This window comes from Pristiophorus japonicus, chromosome 15, assembly GCF_044704955.1.
Source record: "Pristiophorus japonicus isolate sPriJap1 chromosome 15, sPriJap1.hap1, whole genome shotgun sequence".
NCBI lineage: Eukaryota > Metazoa > Chordata > Chondrichthyes > Pristiophoridae > Pristiophorus > Pristiophorus japonicus.
This window is the reverse complement of record NC_091991.1, coordinates 73,567,150-73,586,397: the sequence shown is the minus strand read 5'-3', so window position 1 is coordinate 73,586,397 and position 19,248 is coordinate 73,567,150. Positions and strand designations below refer to the sequence as shown.

Here is a 19,248-nt window from a genome sequence, read left to right as displayed (position 1 = left end):
TTCTATACATCTCCCCCTTGAATTTCGGTCATGGTACTCGTTTTGGGATTGGCGTTTGCCTTCAACAATGTCGGACAGGACTGGATGAATGAGGGACAGCCGAGTTTTGAATGTTCGTTTCATGAGTAGCTCCGCGGGCGGGACCCCTGTGAGCGAGTGCGGTCGGGACCTATAGGCCAGCAGGAGGCACGATAGGCGGCATTGAAGGGAGGGTCCTTGAATCCGGAGCATGCCTTGTTTTATGATTTGGACCGCACGTTCCGCCTGGCCATTGGAGGCCGGATTGAACGGTGCTGTCCTGACATGGTTAATGCCATTAGCCAACATGAACTCCCGGAATTCGTAGCTTGTGAAACATTGGCCATTATCGCTAACCAGGATGTCCGGCAAACCGTGGGTCGCAAAGACCGCACGCAGACTCGCCACAGTGGTGGATGTCGTGCACGAATTCAAAATGATGCACTTGATCCATTTCGAGTACGCATCAACCACAATGAGAAACATTTTTCCCATGAGTGGGCCCGCATAGTCTACGTGAATATGTGACTATGGGCTGGTGAGCCAGGGCCACGGGCTGAGCGGGGCCTCCATGGGGGCATTACCTAGCTGGGCACACGTCGTGCACCTGCGAACACAGTGTTCCAGGTCTGAATCAATTCCCGGTCACCACACATGTGACCGGGCAATGGCCTTCATCAGCATGATGCCTGGGTGCTCGCTGTGGAGTTCCCTGATGAATGCTTCCCTTCCCTTCTGGGGCATGACTACCCAGCTGTCCCATAGTAGGCAGTCGGCTTGGATGGAGAGCTCATCCATCCGTCTGTGGAACGGACTGACCTGCTCAGGGCATGCTTCGTGTGCGGGAGCCCAATCCCCAGTCAGGACACATTTCTTAATCAGGGATAGGAGGGGATCTCTGTTGGTCCAGATATTGATCTGGCGGGCTGTGATGGGGGAGCCTGCGCTGTCAAAGGCATCGACAGCCATGACCATCTCAGTGCTTTGCTCCGCTGCCCCCTCAGTGGTGGCCAGTGGAAGCCTGCTGAACGCGCCAGCGCAATTTTCGGTGCCGGGCCGGTGCCAGATGGTGTAGTCATACACAGCCAACGTGAGAGCCCATCGCTGTATGCGAGCTGACGCATTGGCATTGATGGCCTTGCTGTCTGACAGCAGGGATGTTAACGGCTTGTGGTCCGTTTCTAATTCAAACCTCCTGCCAAAAAGGTACTGATGCATCTTTTTCACCCCATGGATACATGCAAGTGCTTCCTTCTCGACCATCCCATATCCCCATTCAGCTTGAGAGAGCGACCTGGAGGCATAAGCCACAGGTTGTAGTTGGCCCTCAGCGTTACCCTGCAGCAACACGCACCCAACCCCATAGGACGATGCATCACATGTCAGAACGAATTTCTTACGGGGTTCGTACAGGGTCAACAACTTATTTGAACAAAGTAGGTTCCGCGCCCGATTGAAAGCCCGTTACTGACAGTCCCCCCAAAACCAATCACAACCCTTACGCAGGAGCACGTGTAATGGCTCCAACAATGTACTTAAGTTCGGCAGAAAGTTCCCGAAATAGTTCAAAAGTCCCAGAAATGAACGCAACTCCGATGTGTTACAGGGCCTGGGCGCTCGTTGAATCACCTCCGTTTTGGATTCGGTAGGCCGAATCCCATCTGCAGCAACCCTCCTGCCCAGAAACTCGACCTCGGGAGCCAAAAACACACACTTAGACTTCTTGAGTCGCAGGCCTACCCGGTCCAGTCTGCGTAGCACCTCCTCCAGGTTGTGGAGGTGTTCCTCGGGTGTCACGACTGGTGATGAGGATGTCGTCCTGAAATAGGATTGTTCCAGGAATGGATTTGAGCAGGCTTTCCATGTTTCTTTGAAAAACCGCGGCCGCTGATCGAATGCCAAACATACAGCTGTTGTAAACAAAATGGTGGTCAGTAGTCCAGATTCGTCGGCCAGTTCTTGGGTCATGTAGGCTAAAGTGAGGTCCAACTTGGTGAACAGGTTGCCGCCTGCCAGTGTGGCAAAAAGGTCCTCCACTCTTGGGAGTGGGTATTGGTCTTGTAGGGACACCTGGTTGATAATGACCTTGTAGTCGCCACAGATCCTGACCAAGCCATCCGCTTTTAGGATGGGAACGAAGGGGCTTGCCCAGTCGCTGAATTCAACTGGCGAGATGATGCCCTCTCTCAGCAACCGGTCCAACTCGCTCTCAGTTTTCTCCCGCATCACATACGGCACAGCTCTGGCTTTGTGGTGCACTGGTCTGGTGTCCAGGGTGATGCGTATCACTACTTTGGTATCTTTGAATGTCCCGACGCCAGGTTGAAATAGTGACTCAAATTGCTTTCGGACCTGTGAGCATGAACTTCGCTCCACAGTTGACATGGCATGCACATCCCCCCATTTCCAGTTCATCTCAGCTAACCAGCTCCTCCCCAACAGTGCGGCATCATTGCCCGGGACAATCCAGAGCGGCAGCCAGTTCACCAATCCATTGTGTGTGACCGCCAACATTGCACTGCCTAGCACTTGAATGATTACTTTGGTGTACGTCCGTAATTGCGTCTCAATGCGTTCTAGTTTGGGTCTGCTGGCTTTGAGTGGCCACAGCTTTTCGAATTGTTGAACACTCATGAGTGACTGGCTGGCCCCCGTGTCCAGCTCCATGCGTACAGGGATGCCGTTTAATAGGACTTTCATCATCATAGGTGGCGTTTTGGTATATGAGCTGTGAATGTTTGCCACATGAACCCGTTGAACTTCAGCGTCCATTGATTTGCCCCAAGCATCATCCTGCCTCGTATATAAGCCTGGTTACAGGCTTTCTGCACATTCTGGCTAAATGACCACTGAGGTTATAATTTCTGCAGACGAACTGTTGAAACCTGCAAGTCCTGGCAGCATGTCTGCCCCCACACCTCCAGCATGAACTGAGATTCCTATTGTTGTGGACAAAAGAACTGTTACAAGGCATTCCTCGCTGATTGTCCCTTTGACTGCTCTTGAGCATCCTGTTAGTGGGTGTCAATGGCCCCATCCTCGGCCGCATTGTCCACTGGGGGGGCGTAAATGTCCGTTCAGCCTGCCATTGTCTCTGTTGGAGACTTACTCTTGGGTCTATTGCTGGCTGGGGTGTCTCGAACTGCCCTTGCCTGCCTATGGGGCTCTGTGTTGCGTTTATGATATTGACTCCCTGATCCATCCCACGTTGGAGGCAGAATTGCGCGCATATATTATCTTGGTTTCCTCCTCCCCCGCCATAAAAGTCTGAGCCATCAACACCGCTGCTTCCAAAGTCAAGTCCTTGGTCTCAATTAGCTTTCTGAAAATCCCAGCATGACCGATGCCCTCAATAAAGAAATCCCTTAGCATCTCCCCCTTGCAGGCGTCTGTGAACTTACAGAGGCTGGCCAAGCGCCGGAGGTCCGCAACAAAATCCGGTATGCTCTTTCCTTCCTAACGTCGGTGGGTATATATCTGTGTCGGGCCATGTGTACGCTGCTCACCGGTTTGAGGTGCTCATCGATTAGTTTGCTGAGTTCTTCAAAGGTTTTGTCCGCTGGCTTCTCGGGTGCTAGCAGGTCTTTCATGAGTGCGTAAGTCTTAGGTCCACAGCTGGTCAGCAGATGAGCCCTTCGCTTGTCGGGCGCTGCGTCTCCCAGCCAGTCCTTTGTGACAAAACTCTGCTGGAGCCTCTCAATGAAATCATCCCAGTCCTCACCAACACAGTACCGTTCATCTGTGCTGCCGGTGGCCATTCTCGTGGGTCGTTGATTCCCGTTTCTCGTCGCCAATGTAAGGTCCTTACACAATACCACAAATCCACTCGAGGCACATTCTATGGACAAGGTCACTCCATGACCTGAACCTTTATTCACAGGACCAAGAAGTGATGAGCCTGCGTGGGATCTCCCTTTATATACCTGGATGACCAGGTGAGGAGTGTCTCCCACAAGTTCACCCCCTGTGGTCAAGGTGTGCATTTCTTACATATATACAGTATTGCAGTGTTGTTACATAAAGGTTACATACATGACAGGTGGCAAGCCTCAATAATGGCCCTTCCCATAATGGCTAGCACTGTCTCCTCCATGGGGGTTAGAACATGCAGGCACGCCTCTCCCCCTCCCGTCAATTCCTGCTGCCTCCTGTTGTGCACCACCTTCTCCTGCAAAAAGAGGGACATGTGTCAGTGAGTGTTGTGTAATATGTTTGGGTGATGTGGCTGTCATGGTTGAATAGCTACCTGTATGTGAAAGCTGTGAGCTGTGGCTGCGAGGTATGAGTCCTGATTGATAGGGTGATGTGGGTTTGGTGTATTGAGCAGTGGATGAGGTTAGTAGCGCAGTTTGTAGGGTATGGCATTTAAAGATGCACTCACTGACTTTGACAACTCATGTGAGATCATTAAACTTTTTCCTGCACTGCATCCAGGACCTTGGGGCTACACTCCTGGCCTTGACCTCCACTGCTATCACTTGCCACTGCCTTCTGAGCATGTGTCTGGAAGGTCTCTGCACCCCCGCCCCTCCTGAGGATACAGGATGTTACTCCTTCTTTCCACCTATTCCACCAAGACTTCCTGTGCAGCGTCTGAAAACCTTGATGCACGTTCTCTCCCATGCTCAGCCATTGTTGATTCTGCCACAGCACAATACTCAGAATGATCTCAGCACCACCAGAAGCCACAATGCACCTTTGTTTTAGGTTCAGGCTAGCTTTAAGTTGTGCAGGCTAGCTTTAAGTAGTGCTTGGGGCTCACAATATTGAGCCTCCTGTTGGTACATGCAAGCAATAAACTGCGCAGGGAGCGCTGGCTTCACACAGCAATCAAGGAAATGAGCAGGCAGCACGAAGTTTGCATCCTGCGCATCGTGATCCCTGCGCCTGGTTTTGGGGATTATCCAATTTAACACCATGGAGTTAGAACAATAGTGGAGATGTGGAGACGTTAACTTGTGATACTTACACTCATGGTAAAATACAATATCAAGTTTGTCTTTCAGGCATCACTTATGGTAAATTGGATATATTATTTCATAATGACAAGAACGGTACACAATGGAATGCATGATGTATTATTCTGCTGCCAAGCTACAGCTGGTTTGAACTCAACTTGCACCGTTAAGGCCACATTATTGTAAATATGGACATCCTTGGGCCAATTAGAGGTTAGCTGCTGTTTGTGACGGTAATTTGCCAATTGGTGGGTGCTTGTACATTTCCAGCTTCTAGTGAAAAGTAACCAGCTTGAAATGGTGTGCTTCTTTCTTTGTAAACACTTGGAAGTGTGACATCTGAAGTGTGACAGACACAAACTGTAGTGCCTAAAATATTCCAAGGCACGTAACAGAGGAGAAGCGTAACACTGAGATGTAGGAGTTAGAAAGCGTGGCTGAAAGGATAAGTGTTTGGGAGTCTTTAACAACAGGCAGAGAGGTGGCAAGGCATATGTCATGTATCTTACATTATATATAAAACTGTATCCTAACATGCTATACATGACTGTAATAAGATATGACCTGTAACCACCAGCATACCTTACCACCAGGGGTGCACTTGCAAGAGACAGGTCTATAAGGACAGGTCTCAGGGCAAGTGCAGCATTCCAGAGCTGTGAAATAAAGGTGCAGGTCCAGAGTGACCTTGACTTCACTACATGCCTCGTGTGAATCTGTCCTGAGGGGACAGGACTTTACAGCATAGAGGTTGTGGGAGAGGGTTCCAATAAAAAAAAGCTGAGATGGCTGAAGGCCAAAATTGAAGGACTGAAGAATAAAGGGACAATGAGGTGAATGCACTTGCTGAGGTTTGGCAGAGCAAGGCCAAGGAAGGGCTTGTAAATGAGGGCGCGGAGTTTGAATTCAATGCATCGGAGGGTCAGGGGACCATTGACAGTTATGATCCCTGTTTGTGTTACTTGTTAAAATTAGATTAAACCTGGACAGTGATGATATTTCTTTCATTACATTCTTATATTTTTGTTGGCAGTGTTCCTTCATTTGCATTTCTTTTCAATCCTCTAGTCAGAACAGTAAGTATTGGCTTATTCATCATTTATAAGAAATAAATAATTTACATTTATATAGCACCTTTATGATATGTTGTCTAAAATCACTTTACAACCAATAAAGTACTTTTGTCGTGTAGTCACTATTGTAATGTAGGAAACACAGCAGTCAATTTGTGTTTAACAAGGACCCACAAACTGATAATGACTAGATAGACTGTTTTAGTGACTTTGGTTGAGGCATAAATATTGGTCAGGATACAGGGGAGAACTCTCCTGTTGTTCTTCAAAATGAAAAGAATTGCATTGATATCTTCTTCTTCTTAGGCGGCCCCCCGTATCGAGGATGACTTGCTTCCACACCAAAAAGGGATGAGTTCACAGATGTTTCGGTCAAGGATCTGATTTTCCAGGTCATGAACTGCATATTGAAGGGTGGAAGATACCTGTGCGTGGATTTTTTTAACGTGTGGTGGCTGTTGCACACCAGCCACCACACGGGCTTGACAGAGCTAGGTCTTGGTCCAGTGGCAAGGATTAACCAAGACGATTGGAGACCAGGTCTTCTGCACAGACCTAGTGTGCACACATATCGCAGTGTGGGCTGGCCCGTGCTGCCCCTGGGCCCTCGCCTCGTCTGGGCCCCAAACTCTCTCCTCTCCTGGGCCCTGATCTCTCTCTACTCCTCTGCCCCGATCATTCGCTGCACCTCTGCTGTACCTGGGCCTCACTGAAGTTCCTGCCCACGCTCCAATCGGTGACGTGGCTTTTAGTGACTTCATCCAGTCGCCCTCCTCAAAGCTGTCACCCTCCTGGAGCGGCTCGCGCTGTATCTTGAAGGGACTCCTCCTCTTCTTCCCCCGACCTGCAGCTGGTGTTACCTCGCAGGTCGGGGCGCCTTTCACAACCTCAGGACATCCCAAAATGCTTTACAGCCAATGAAGTGTAGTCACTGTTGTAATGTACATAAGCACATAAGAACAAGGAGCAGGAGTAGGCCATTTGGCCCCTCAAGCCTGCTCCGCCATTTAATAAGATCATGGCTGATCCGATCATGGACTCAACTCCACTTCCCTGCCTGCTCCCCATAAACCTTTATTCCCTATCGCTCAAAAATCTGTCGATCTCCGCCTTAAATATATTCAATGACCCAGTCTCCACAGCTCTCTGGGGCAGAGAAGTCCATGAATTTACAACCCTCTGAAAGAAGAAATTCCTCCTCATCTCAGTTTTAATTGGGCGTCCCCTTATTCTGAGACTATGTCCCCGAGTTTTAGTTTCCCCTATGAGTGGAAATATCCTCTCTGCATCCACCTTGTCGAGCTCTCTCATTATCTTATATGTTTCAATAAGATCACCTCTCATTCTTCTGAACTACAATGAATATAGGCCCAACCTACTCAGCCCATCTTTATAAGTTAACCCCCTCATCTCCGGAATCAACCTACTGAACCTTCTCTGAACAGCCTCCAATGCAAATATATCCTTCCTTAAATACAGAGGCCAAAACTGCACGCAGTACTCTAGGTGTGGCCTCACCAATACCCTGTACAGTTGTAGCAGGACTTCTCCGCTTTTATACTCTATCCCCCTTGCAACAAAGGCCAACATTCCATTCGCCTTCCTGATTACTTGCTGTACCTGCATACTCACTTTTCGTGTTTCATGCACAAGGATCCCCAGGTCCCTCTGTACTGCAGTACTTTGCAATTTTTCTTCATTTAAATTATAATTTGCTTTTCTATTTTTTCTGCCAAAGTGGATAACCTCACATTTTCCCACATTATATTCCATCTGCCAAATTTTTGCCCACTCACTTAGCCTATCTATATCCCTTTATAGATTTTTTGTGTTCACCTCACAATTTTCTTTCCCACCCATCTTTGTATCATCAACAAACTTGGCTACATTACACTCGGTCCCTTCATCCAAGTCATTAATATAGATTGTAAATAGTTGAGGCCCCAGCACCGATCCCTGCGGCACTCCATTAGTTACTGTTTGCCAACTGGAAAATGACCCATTTTTCCCAACTCTCTGTAGGAAACACGGCAGCCAATTTGGGCACAATGTGATAACGATCAGATAATTTGTTTTTTAGGTGTTGATTGAGGGATAAATATTGGACCAGGACACCAGGGATATCTCCCCTGCTCTTCTTCGAAATAGTGCCATGGAATCTTTTATATCCATCTGAGAGAGTGCCCTGGCATCCTCATGAGATGGCAGCCAAAGCCTCTGTTTCATGTCTCATTCAAAAGATGGCACCTCTGACACTGCAGCACTCCCTCAGTATTTTATTGGAATGTCAGCCTAGAATATATGCTCAAGTCTCTGAAGCAGGGCTTGAACCCATGAGCTTGTGACTCAGAGGTGAGAGTGCGACCAACTGAGCCAAGGCTGACACAAAGTAAAGAGCACATTTTGGGTCAATTAGAAAATACTACTGTATTAACATTTGATTCATGTTATGTAACAAATAGTGATTATAATATTGTGATTGAATATTACACTAATAAAAATGCAATGTTTCTGCTTTAATTATTTCCGCAAGCTCACTGAGGCAAAAGTAAGCGTATATGTGAATGTTTGTCCAAATGGTGGTAACACAATCTGAAACAAAAGTCAAGTTCATTTATGAGCTTTGTAATTCTGGAAGGTTTTGCTTAACTGCTTTCCCAAGCTGCTGTCGGTACCCATCTGTAGCAAGGAAACTACTTTGTGGCATAAATCATTGTGGACATTGAAGTGGAGCCAGCGGTTAAAAATACAAGGGCAGAAATATCAATTCTTATAAAAGGCCACAGCATTATCTAATTAGCACCTCATGAGGTATTATTTAGAGCAATATGTGAAGTGATAGGAAGCAGATGTGATTCATTTACACAATAATTGGATGTTCTATCTTACCGCATGAGAAGTTCAGACATGCACTTAACAGTGGTCCCGATCTATTGATGCAAACATTTTGCATTGATGTTAATAATGTTTTATGTGTATGTACTTTCTGGTAATCATTCTCGGTAGGGGACATCGCTGGGCGCCTCTGATCATAAAGTATCGCTGGCACAAAAGCTACAATGCATTCTGCTGGATGCACTCGACCATGGCCATGCCATCTTGGACCTCACTGTGGGAAACCTGACATCTTGGCTCATCTGTACAGGCTAACAAAGCATTTTGCTATTCCCTGGTTTGTGAAATGCTTTCCCAGCCATCTGAGGAGGATCCTGCCAGAACATCTCCACATACAGCAAAATTTCTCCATGTGCAGTTGCTTTATAGTCACTTTGCAGCTTACGAATCACTGATGCAGCACACATGTTGTTGAACTGTTGTTACTGAATCCAACTTCTGATATTAGTGGGTCATATTGTGTTCCGAACACAGATGAGGTTGCGCACAGGGAGGTTAAAGTAACAGTGACCTCAGTCTTTAATAAGACACTCCAGAGAGAGGAACAGGCCTTAAGGGCCGGCTTATATACAGTGCTCCCAAGGAATGCTGGGATCCCTTGGGACTTCAGGGGATGAGCTCCCTGGTGGCGGAACATGGGAGTGCATGCTTTATAGATACACAACATCACTCCCCCCCCCCCCCCCCCCCCGCCCAAAGTCAAAGTGAAAACTATACAAGATGAGGCGGTCATCAGCCTTTCTTTCCCTGGTGGACCGCCCCGGTACAAATGTCTGTTCTGGTATGTTGGCTGTGCCCTCGCTGGGCTAACGTGTTGTTGGCCCTGCAGAGCTGCTGGGTGAGCCTGGCCTTGCTGGGCTGTTGGGCAGAATGGGTTCGATTTCCTGGTCCAGCATGGTGTCGTTGATCCTTTGGGTGTGTGTTGTGGGCTCGAAAAAGGTGGTGACTGCTGTGGGTTGTTCAGGGCAGTCTGTGAACCGCAGTCTCATTTGGTCCAGGTGCTTTCTGCAAATTTGTCCATTGTCTAGTTTGACCAAAAACAACCTTTTCCCTTTTTTAGCTATCACCGTGCCCGCGATCCACTTGGGACCATGTCCATAGTTTAGCACATACACAGGGTCATTCAGATCAATTTCCCGTGACACAGTGGCGCGACCATCGTTTACATTTTGTTGCTGCCGACTGCTCTCTACCTGATCATGCAGGTTGGGGTGAAGCAGCGAGAGTCTGGTTTTAAGTGTCCTTTTCATGAGTAGCTCAGCCGGGGGCACCCCTGTGAGCGAGTGGGGTCTCGTGTGGTAGCTGAGCAGTACTCGGGACAGGCGGGTTTAGAGTGAGCCTTCTGTGACTCGTTTAAGGCTCTGTTTGATGGTTTGTACTGCCCGCTCTGCCTGCCCATTGGAGGCTGGTTTAAACGGGGCCGAGGTGACATGTTTGGTCCCATTGCAGGTCATGAATTCTTTAAATTTGGCACTGGTGAAACATGTCCCGTTGTCACTGACCAGTATGTCAGGCAGGCCGTGGGTGGCAAACATGGCCCTCAGGCTTTCAGTGGTGGTGGTGGCGGTGCTTCCCGACATTATTTCACATTCAATCCATTTTGAAAAAGCATCTACCACTACCAGGAACATTTTACCGAGAAATGGGCCCGCATAGTCGATATGGATCCTCGACCATGGTCTGGAGGGCCAGGACCACAAACTTTGTGGTGCCTCTCTGGGCGCATTGCTCAACTGAGCACACACGCTGCATTGCCGTACACAGGATTCTAAGTCAGAGTCGATACCGGGCCACCACACGTGGGATCTGGCTATCGCTTTCATCATTACTATACCCGGGTGTGTGCTGTGGAGATCCGAGACGAGCATCTCCCTGCCCTTTTTTGTAGCATTACGCGGTTACCCCACAACAGGCAGTCTGCCTGAATGGACAGCTCATCTTTTCGCCGCTGGAACGGCTTGATCGGCTCTTGAATTTCAATGGGGATGCTGGCCCAGCTCCCATGCAGTACACAGTTTTTTACTAGGGACAGCAGAGGATCTTGGCTGGTCCAAGTCCTAATCTGGTGGGCCGTGACAGGTGATTTATCATTTTCAAACGCTTCCATGACCATCAACAAGTCTGCGGGCTGCACCACCATCAACAAGTTTCCAGGCTGCGCCATTTCCACCCCCGTGGTGGGCACTGGTAGCCGACTGAGAGCATCCGCACAGTTCTCGGTGCCTGGCCTGTGGCGGATGGTATAGTTATAAGCTGATAGCGCGAGTGCCCACCTTTGTATGTGGGCTGAGGCATTAATATTTATTCCCTTGTTTTCAGCGAACAGGGATGTGAGGGGCTTGTGCTCGATTTCCAGCTCAAATTTGAGGCCAAACAGGTACTGATGCATTTTCTTTACCCCGAACACACGCTAATGCCTCTTTCTCAATCATGCTGTAGGCTCTCTCGGCCTTAGACAAGCTCCTGGAAGCATAGGCGACAGGTTGCAACTTCTCCGCAACGTTAGCTTGTTGTAATACACACCTGACTCCATACGACGACACGTCACATGCTAGCACAAGTGTTTTACACGGTTTATACAATACAAGCAGCTTGTTGGAGCATAAAATGTTTCTGGCTTTCTCAAAAGCAATTACTTGTTTTTTTCCCCATACCCAGTTCTCACATTTGCGCAATAACACATGTAGGGGCTCTAAAAGGGTGCTTAACCCCGGTAGGAAGTTACCAAAATGGTTGAGGAGTCCCAGGAACGACCGCAGCTCCATGACGTTCTGTGGCCAGGGCGCGTTCCTGATAGCCTCTGTCTTGACGTCTATGGGCCGAATGCCGTCTGCCGCGATCTTTCTCCCCAAAAACTCCACTTCTGTTGCCATGAAGACGCATTTCGACCTCTTCAGCCGCAGCCCTATGTGATCCAGTCACTGGAGGTTTTGTAGGTGCTCGGCGGTGTCCCGACCCGTGACCAATATGTCCTCCTGAAAGACCACCGTGTGTGATACCGACTTGAGTAGGCTCTCCATGTTTCTTTGGAAGATCGCTGCAGCCGACCGAATTCCAAACGGGCATCTGTTGTAGATGAACAGTCCCTTGTGCGTGTTGATGCAGGTGAGGTCCTTCGAAGACTCCTCCAACTCCTGCGTCATGTAGGCCGAAGTCAGTCGAGCTTGGTGAACGCCTTCCTCCTGCCAGCATCGCAAATAGGTCGTCTGCCTTAGGTAGCGGGTATTGGTCCTGTAGTGAGAAATGATTAATGGTTACTTTATAATCGCCGCAAATCCTGATCGTGCCATCACTTTTGAGTACTGGAACAATCGGGCTGGCCCACTCGCTAAATTCCACTGGGGAGATGATGCCCTCATGTTGCAGCCTGTCCAGCTCGATTTCCCTCCCTCATCTCGCGCCTTGTGGTGAATGGTCGTGCCTCTGGGACCAAGTGGATCCGCACCTTCGCCCCGGAAAAGTTTCCAATGCCTGGCTCAAAAAGGGAAGGAACTTTGTTGAGAACCTGGGTACATGAGGCCTCATCGACATGTAATAGTGCTCGGATGTCATCCCAGTTCCAGCGGATTTTGCCCAGCCAGCTCCTTCCAAGCAGTGTGGGCCATCGCCCGGGACAATCCAGAGTGGCCGTTCGTGCACCGTGCCCTCATAGGTGACCTTGACCATGGCACTGCCCAGGACAGTGATAAACTCTTTGGTGTATGTTCTCAGTTTCGTGTGGATGAGGCTCAGGGCTGGTCTGAATGCCTTGTTGCACCACAGTCTCTCAAACATCTTTTTACTCATGATGGATTGGCTAGCGCCAGTGTCCAGTTCCATGGCTACAGGTAAGCCATTCACTTTTATGTTTAGCATTATAGGTGGACATTTCGTCGAAAATGTGTGCACCCTGTGTACTTCAGCATCTGCTTCCTCTCTCTGAGGCTCGAAATTGCTTTGATCCACCATGGATCGATCTTCCTCTGTCACGTGGTGGTTAGCAGGTTTTGCAGAGCTTGCAGCTCGTTTGCATGCTCGTTGGAGGTGCCCCATTGTTCCACAGCTCTTGCAAACATATACTTTGAAGCGGCATGAATAGGCTGAATGGAAGCCTCCACAATGCCAACAAGGTGTGAATTGCCTTGCATTCATCCTTTGTTGGGGACTCTGAGTCATTTGCGTCACCTGAGGCCTGCTGGCAGTTGCAGGCTCATGGGTTCTGCCCTGTACATTTCTGCTCGCAAACACAGTTCCAGTTAATTTATGAACATTGCTAGCACTTGTGTGCTGAGAGATTTGTTTGGTATTATCACTGGTGGACAGAAATGCCTGTGCTATCGCAATGGCCTTACTGAGGGTCGGTGTCTCTACAATCAAAGGTTTTCGTAGGATGGTCTCATGGCCAATGCCCAGTACAAAAAAGTCTCTGAGCATTTGCTCCAGGTAGCCATCAAACTCACATTGTCCTGCAAGTCGCCTTAGCTCGGCGATGTAGCTCACCACTTCCTGACCTTCAGATCGCTGGCACGTGTGGAACCGATACCTCGCCATCAGCACACTCTCCCTCGGGTTAAGATGCTCCCGAACCAGTGTACACAGCTCCTCATACGACTTATCTGTGGGCTTCACCAGAGCCAGAAGATTCTTCATGAGACTGTAGGTCGGTGCCCGGCAGACTGTGAGGAGGACCGCTCTCCTTTTTGCAGCGCTTCCTTCTCCGTCCAGCTCGTTGGCTACAAAGTACTGGTCTAGCCGTTCGACATAGGCTTCCCAGTCCTCACCCTCCAAGAACTTCTCCAGGATGCCCACATTTGCTGCATCTTTGCGTTGGATTCGTATTCTTGTCGCCAGTTATTATGTTCCTATCACAGATGAGGCTGCACACATCAAATTCATTAGATGTACATGTTTCATTATTAATTGATTCACTTCAGGTTATTAAATATCTACTTTTAGCCTTGTGCAGCTCTAATGGGGATTGTTGCTCACTGGGATCGACAAGGCCAGCTAATTTGCATCTTGACCTTTGTGTAGGGGAATACATAAGAACATAAGAATTAGGAACAGGAGTAGGCCATCTAACCCCTCGAGCCTGCTCTGCCATTCAACAAGATCATGGCCTTTCTGGCCGTGGACTCGGCTCCACTTACCCGCCCGCTCCCCATAACCCTTAATTCCTTTATTGGTTAAAAATCTATCTATCTGTGATTTGAATACATTCACTGAGCTAGCCTCAACTGCTTCCTTGGGCAGAGAATTCCACAGATTCACAACCCTCTGGGAGAAGAAATTCCTTCTCAACTTGGTTTTAAATTGGCTCCCCCGTATTTTGAGGCTGTGCCCCCTAGTTCTAGTCTCCGCGACCAGTGAAACAACCTCTCTGCCTCTATCTTGTCTATCCCTTTCATTATTTTAAATGTTTCTATAAGATCACCCCTCATCCTTCTGAACTCCAACGAGTAAAGACCCAGTCTACTCAATCTATCATCATAAGATAAACCCCTCATCCCCGGAATCAGCCTAGTGAATCGTCTCTGTACACTCTCCAAAGCTAGTATATCCTTCCTTAAGTAAGGTGACCAAAACTGCACGCAGTACTCCAGGTGCGGCCTCACCAATACCCTGTACAGTTGCAGCAGGACCTCCCTGCTTTTGTACTCCATCCCTCTCGCAATGAAGGCCAACATTCCATTCGCCTTCCTGATTCCCTACTGCACTTGCAAACTAACTTTTTGGGATTCGTGCACAAGGACCCCCTGGTCCCTCTGCACTGCAGCATGTTGTAATTTCTCCCCATTCAAATAATATTCCCTTTTACTGTTTCTTTCCATAAAATGTTGGAGCCTTTTTCAAGGTCTAAACAGGTTGTGGAGGCATAAAATGGAGGCAATAGGCAAAGGGCAGAGTGGCACCACTTGCTAGGTGATATAGAAGAATGTCTAACAAATGCACTGCACTATTAATATTACAACAACAAAAATCTTCCAAAGGCTATTTAAGGGTTTCTGTGTTCAGGAAACTTCCCTTGCTCCCATTCGAAGCAGACCACAAAGAAGAAAAAGCAAGTAACCCAAGCACAAATTGAGTTGTGTGAAGTGTGCATCTAAATATTTTGGCACTAAATCTGGGGCTTTAATGAGGCTCACACAGGAAATGGTTGTGAGCACTTTGATTCATTGCAAATGAAAAATGGCAGGCCAGAAAGAAATTGGCACAGGGACCACTTTTCTAATCCAGAGCTCTCTCTACACCCGGTGTGCACCTACTGTCCTAATGGGCAGGATCGTGGCATTGAGCATTTTGTTTCATGATTAGTTGCACCAGTGGTCAAGGAACTGGACTTGAATCCTGTCCACAAATCACTATCACCCCGCCTGTCCAAGAATCTTCAGTCCTTTTCGTCTGTTCCCGCTGCAGATTGTTAGTGATGTGTGACACCAGACTAGAAAAAAAGTTGCGGGGGGTGGAAAGGGGAGAAGCTAAATTTATATAAGAAGTTTCGAAGAAGCATTCTGAAATGGCTATAATCATGCCTCCACCAAAAGGCAAATTGAAGTAACATTCACTTGTGTCATGTATAAGAATACAAATATTGATTGCACTTGAGTGTTGTATGGTAGACTATTGATCGGAGGTTTTTGGATGTAACCAAGTGTATATTATAATAACCGAGGCCACAAACTGGGACCATTGTTTCAGAATTTTAGTTGCATTACCAATGATCAATGAATTTGTCCTCGTATCAAAATTGCAGTCAATATTGGAACTAAGTGTATTATACAAACATTGTTTGGGCCACACACTGTACAGAATACAGATTCTGAACATTCAATTCTGCAGCACCCGTGGCAGGGATATACTCTGAAATTAATGTAAAAGTCCCACTTTCTGCTACTTCTCTAACTCGCAGGTCAGGCACCATTAACGCTGTGCTCTGATCGGCAGCAGGCATACTTCATTTTGGGTGACTGGGTCCATATCAGTGGCTCCTCCCACATAGCTGGAACACATCACCTCTGCATGACTGATCATTCAGCAGCCAAGATGAGTATTGATTTGAATTTGCCCAACTAACTGAGCAAATTGGAGTGACAGGCAACCCTGGGGCTTAAGATTTTTACAATGATGAGAAGCGGCGCAGTTTCATATGACACGGCTGAATGAGGTTGGATCACTCGCCGAATTAAGCTTTTGCATTAAGGTTATGCAGAAGAATATACACAGTTGGAATTTTTTTCTCCAAAGTGTCATCATTGAAAAACAACAACTTGCACTTGTAGAACATAGGAACACAAGTAGGCCATTCTGCCCCTCGAACCTGTTCCACCAGTCATTTCTTAACTCCTTACTAAATCCTTAATACCCTTACCTAATAAAAATCTAGCAATCTCAATTTTGAAATTTCACTTTACCTAGCCTCAATTGTTTTTTGGGGAGAGAGTTCCAGATTTCCACTAACCTACCTCTAACGATATTGACGTAACAAAACATTCCCCAAAAGATGAGAATAATTAGGGTTGGCTCCTGACGATTTTGAGAGGTGTAGCAAGGTGGCAGGTTTAGGAAGGGAATTGGAGAGTGCAGAGGTACAAAGGCTGACGACCCTGACAGTAGTAGCGGAGTGGAGAATACACAGGAGGCCATGCCAGAATAGCCGAGGGTGCAAGCTGAAACCTAGGGTTGAAGGAGGCTGAAGAGGTAGGGTGGGATGAGGCTATGCAAGGATTTCTAAATGAGGATGAGGATTTTATAATCAATGCCTTTGGGGCAGGAGGACCCCGTGGTGGTCAGCAATGAGAGGGATGGGAAAGTGAGTGGATGAGCAGATATGTCCTCCAGCTAAATATTAGGAAGACCGAAGCCATTGGCTTATGTCCCCACCACAAACTGTTCCCTAGCAACCGACTCCATCCCTCTCCCTGGCCACAGTCTCGGGCCGAACCAGACTGTTCACGACCTTGGTGTCATGTGTGACCCTGAGATGAGCTTCCGACCACGTATCCCTGCCATCACTAAGACCGCTTATTTCTAGCTCCATAACATTGCGCAATTTCACCTCGCCTCAGCTCATCTGCTGCTGAAACCCTCATCCATGCCCTTGTTACCTCAAGACTTGACTATTCCAATGCACTCCTGGCCAGCCTCCCATTTTCTACCCTCCGTAAACTTGAGGTCATCCCAAACTCTGTTACCCATGTCTTAACTCGCACCAAGTCCCATTCATCCATCACCCCTGTGCTCGCTGATCTACATTGGCTTCCAGTTAAGCAACGCTGCAAATTTTAAATTCTCATCCTTGTTTTCAAATCCCTCCGTGGCCTCACCTCTCCCTATCTCTTTAATCTCCTCCAGCCCCGCAACCCCCTGAGATGTCTGCGCTCCTCCAATTCTGGCCTCTTGAGTATCCATGATTATAACTGCTGAACCATTGGCAGCCATGCCTTCAGCTGCCAAGGCCCTAAGCTCTGGGATTCACTCCCTAAACCTCTCTGTCTCTTTCCTTCTTTAAGACGCTCCTTAAAACCTACCTTTTTTGCTCCAATACCTGCTTGTGTGGCTCGGTGTCAAATTTTGTTTCATAGCGCTCCTGCGAAGAGCCTTGGAACGTTTAACGTTAAAGACGCTATATAAATACAAGTTGTTGTTCTGCGTGGGTCTTGGCTCAGGATGGACTTGTGGACTAGTTACAGTTTGTGAAGGATGGGGCTCAGGATGTCAGCGCAGAAAGTGTTGGAGAATGCAAGGCAGGAGGTGCCGAAGATGGCTGAGAGTTTGAGTGACACTGTGAGTGAGGTAGGCATGGAAGCAGGCAATATTATGCAGTCTTAGTGACGAGTAGAATGTAGTGTTTGAAACACAGCTCAGGGTCAAACAGGTTATCCAGATTGTGCAGAATTGAGCTCAGTCCAATAAATAAAGGTGTTTGAGGCGAGTTACCATCCTTTTCCCAATAGACACGCAGTGCTATAGAGATTCTAGAGGAAGGCAGTAGCTGCTACCTATTTCATTTTGAAATTACCAATTTGATGTTGACTGAAGTTGAATAGTCCTCTGGCAAAATGTACCCTTGCGGGAATACTCCATCTGTACTCTTACATCGTAAATGAGATTTGTATGAAATTTCAGTTTAGCAATTTTAATCTTTTTAGGCTGGATTGTTTAGGAAGCTCTTTTGACTAACTTCAATCCTTCCTGGACCTCGGATGGCACCAAGAGAAGCAACAAAATGACACCATCCATTAAGCTTTCCTTGGCATTCCGTCTGCATTGAGACTGTGATTGCTTGTAGTGCTGAAGTCTCTTGTTCTACCAGTTGTGCTGGCTTTTCCTAGGACCGTCAAGCTGAAGCTTGTTTTAGGTAGCTGTCTGTCGTTCATTCTCCACACGTGACCACAGAGCTGCCACTGACAAGTCTCATCTTCCCCATCACAGCCGGATGCCCATTCCTTCTTCTTTTTCGTCACCCATTGCATCTTCGAAATTCTTCTTGTAAATTTAGAATCTTTGGAATTTTCCCAAAATATTTTTCTGGCCTTTCCAGCACTCTGCACTGCACGGAAGAATATTAATTACAATGTTGTCGAACATTCTGATCTTTATTTATGCCATTATTCATTCAGCACTCTCGGTTTTTTGCTGAGTTGTTTGAATATGCTGATCAGTCAAGGCAAGTTCTTAGCTCACCATGCATATCTCTGTTTAATGCATTTCAATGTATCTGTCTCATCAGCAGCGTGTATCTTCCTAACATTAGCCTTCCTGCTACAGATGGTTAATTCAATCCTGTTTGCTATTTTCTTGAAGTGCACCTACAGTCTTTATCAAGAGGCATGGAGATCCTCTGCATAAACTTAGATTGTGTAATCCTCAACCATTAATCGATGATAAACCACCCACATTTATATTGGCGCACTTTACATAACCCACTCGGCACAAAAGTCAATAGGATGGGTGAAAGTACAGCTCATTGGGACGGACTCAAAAAGGAGTGTGGACTCGCATCTCTCCATGCTATTTTACACAGCTTTTACGGCATCAATAGTATTTACAGGTATCTCATAATGCATTCAAATTTCTCAAAGTGAGAGGCAGTGCATTCACAACAATAACTTGCATTTCTATAGCATCTTTACCGTAGTAAAATATCCCAAAGCATTTTAGAAATAACGCAGCACAATCTGGCTATCTATTAATAATATATAAAAGGTTTGAGAACATTCATTGCTCTTCAGGCCCACACTTTAGTGTGGCAAAAATATTAGAACATGAAAGAAAGACCGTCATTTCGTGCTGTTTTTATCTGACCTGGGGCCAGAGCTTTTTGT

General features: G+C 47.4%; 1 protein-coding gene across 2 annotated transcripts in view; it reads left to right on the top strand.

Annotated features, from left to right (window-relative positions):
* Window positions 1-19,248, top strand: part of LOC139280850 (metabotropic glutamate receptor 8) — a 275,813-nt gene that overhangs the window by 209,985 nt on the left and 46,580 nt on the right. The gene's annotated exons all lie outside the window — the stretch shown is intronic.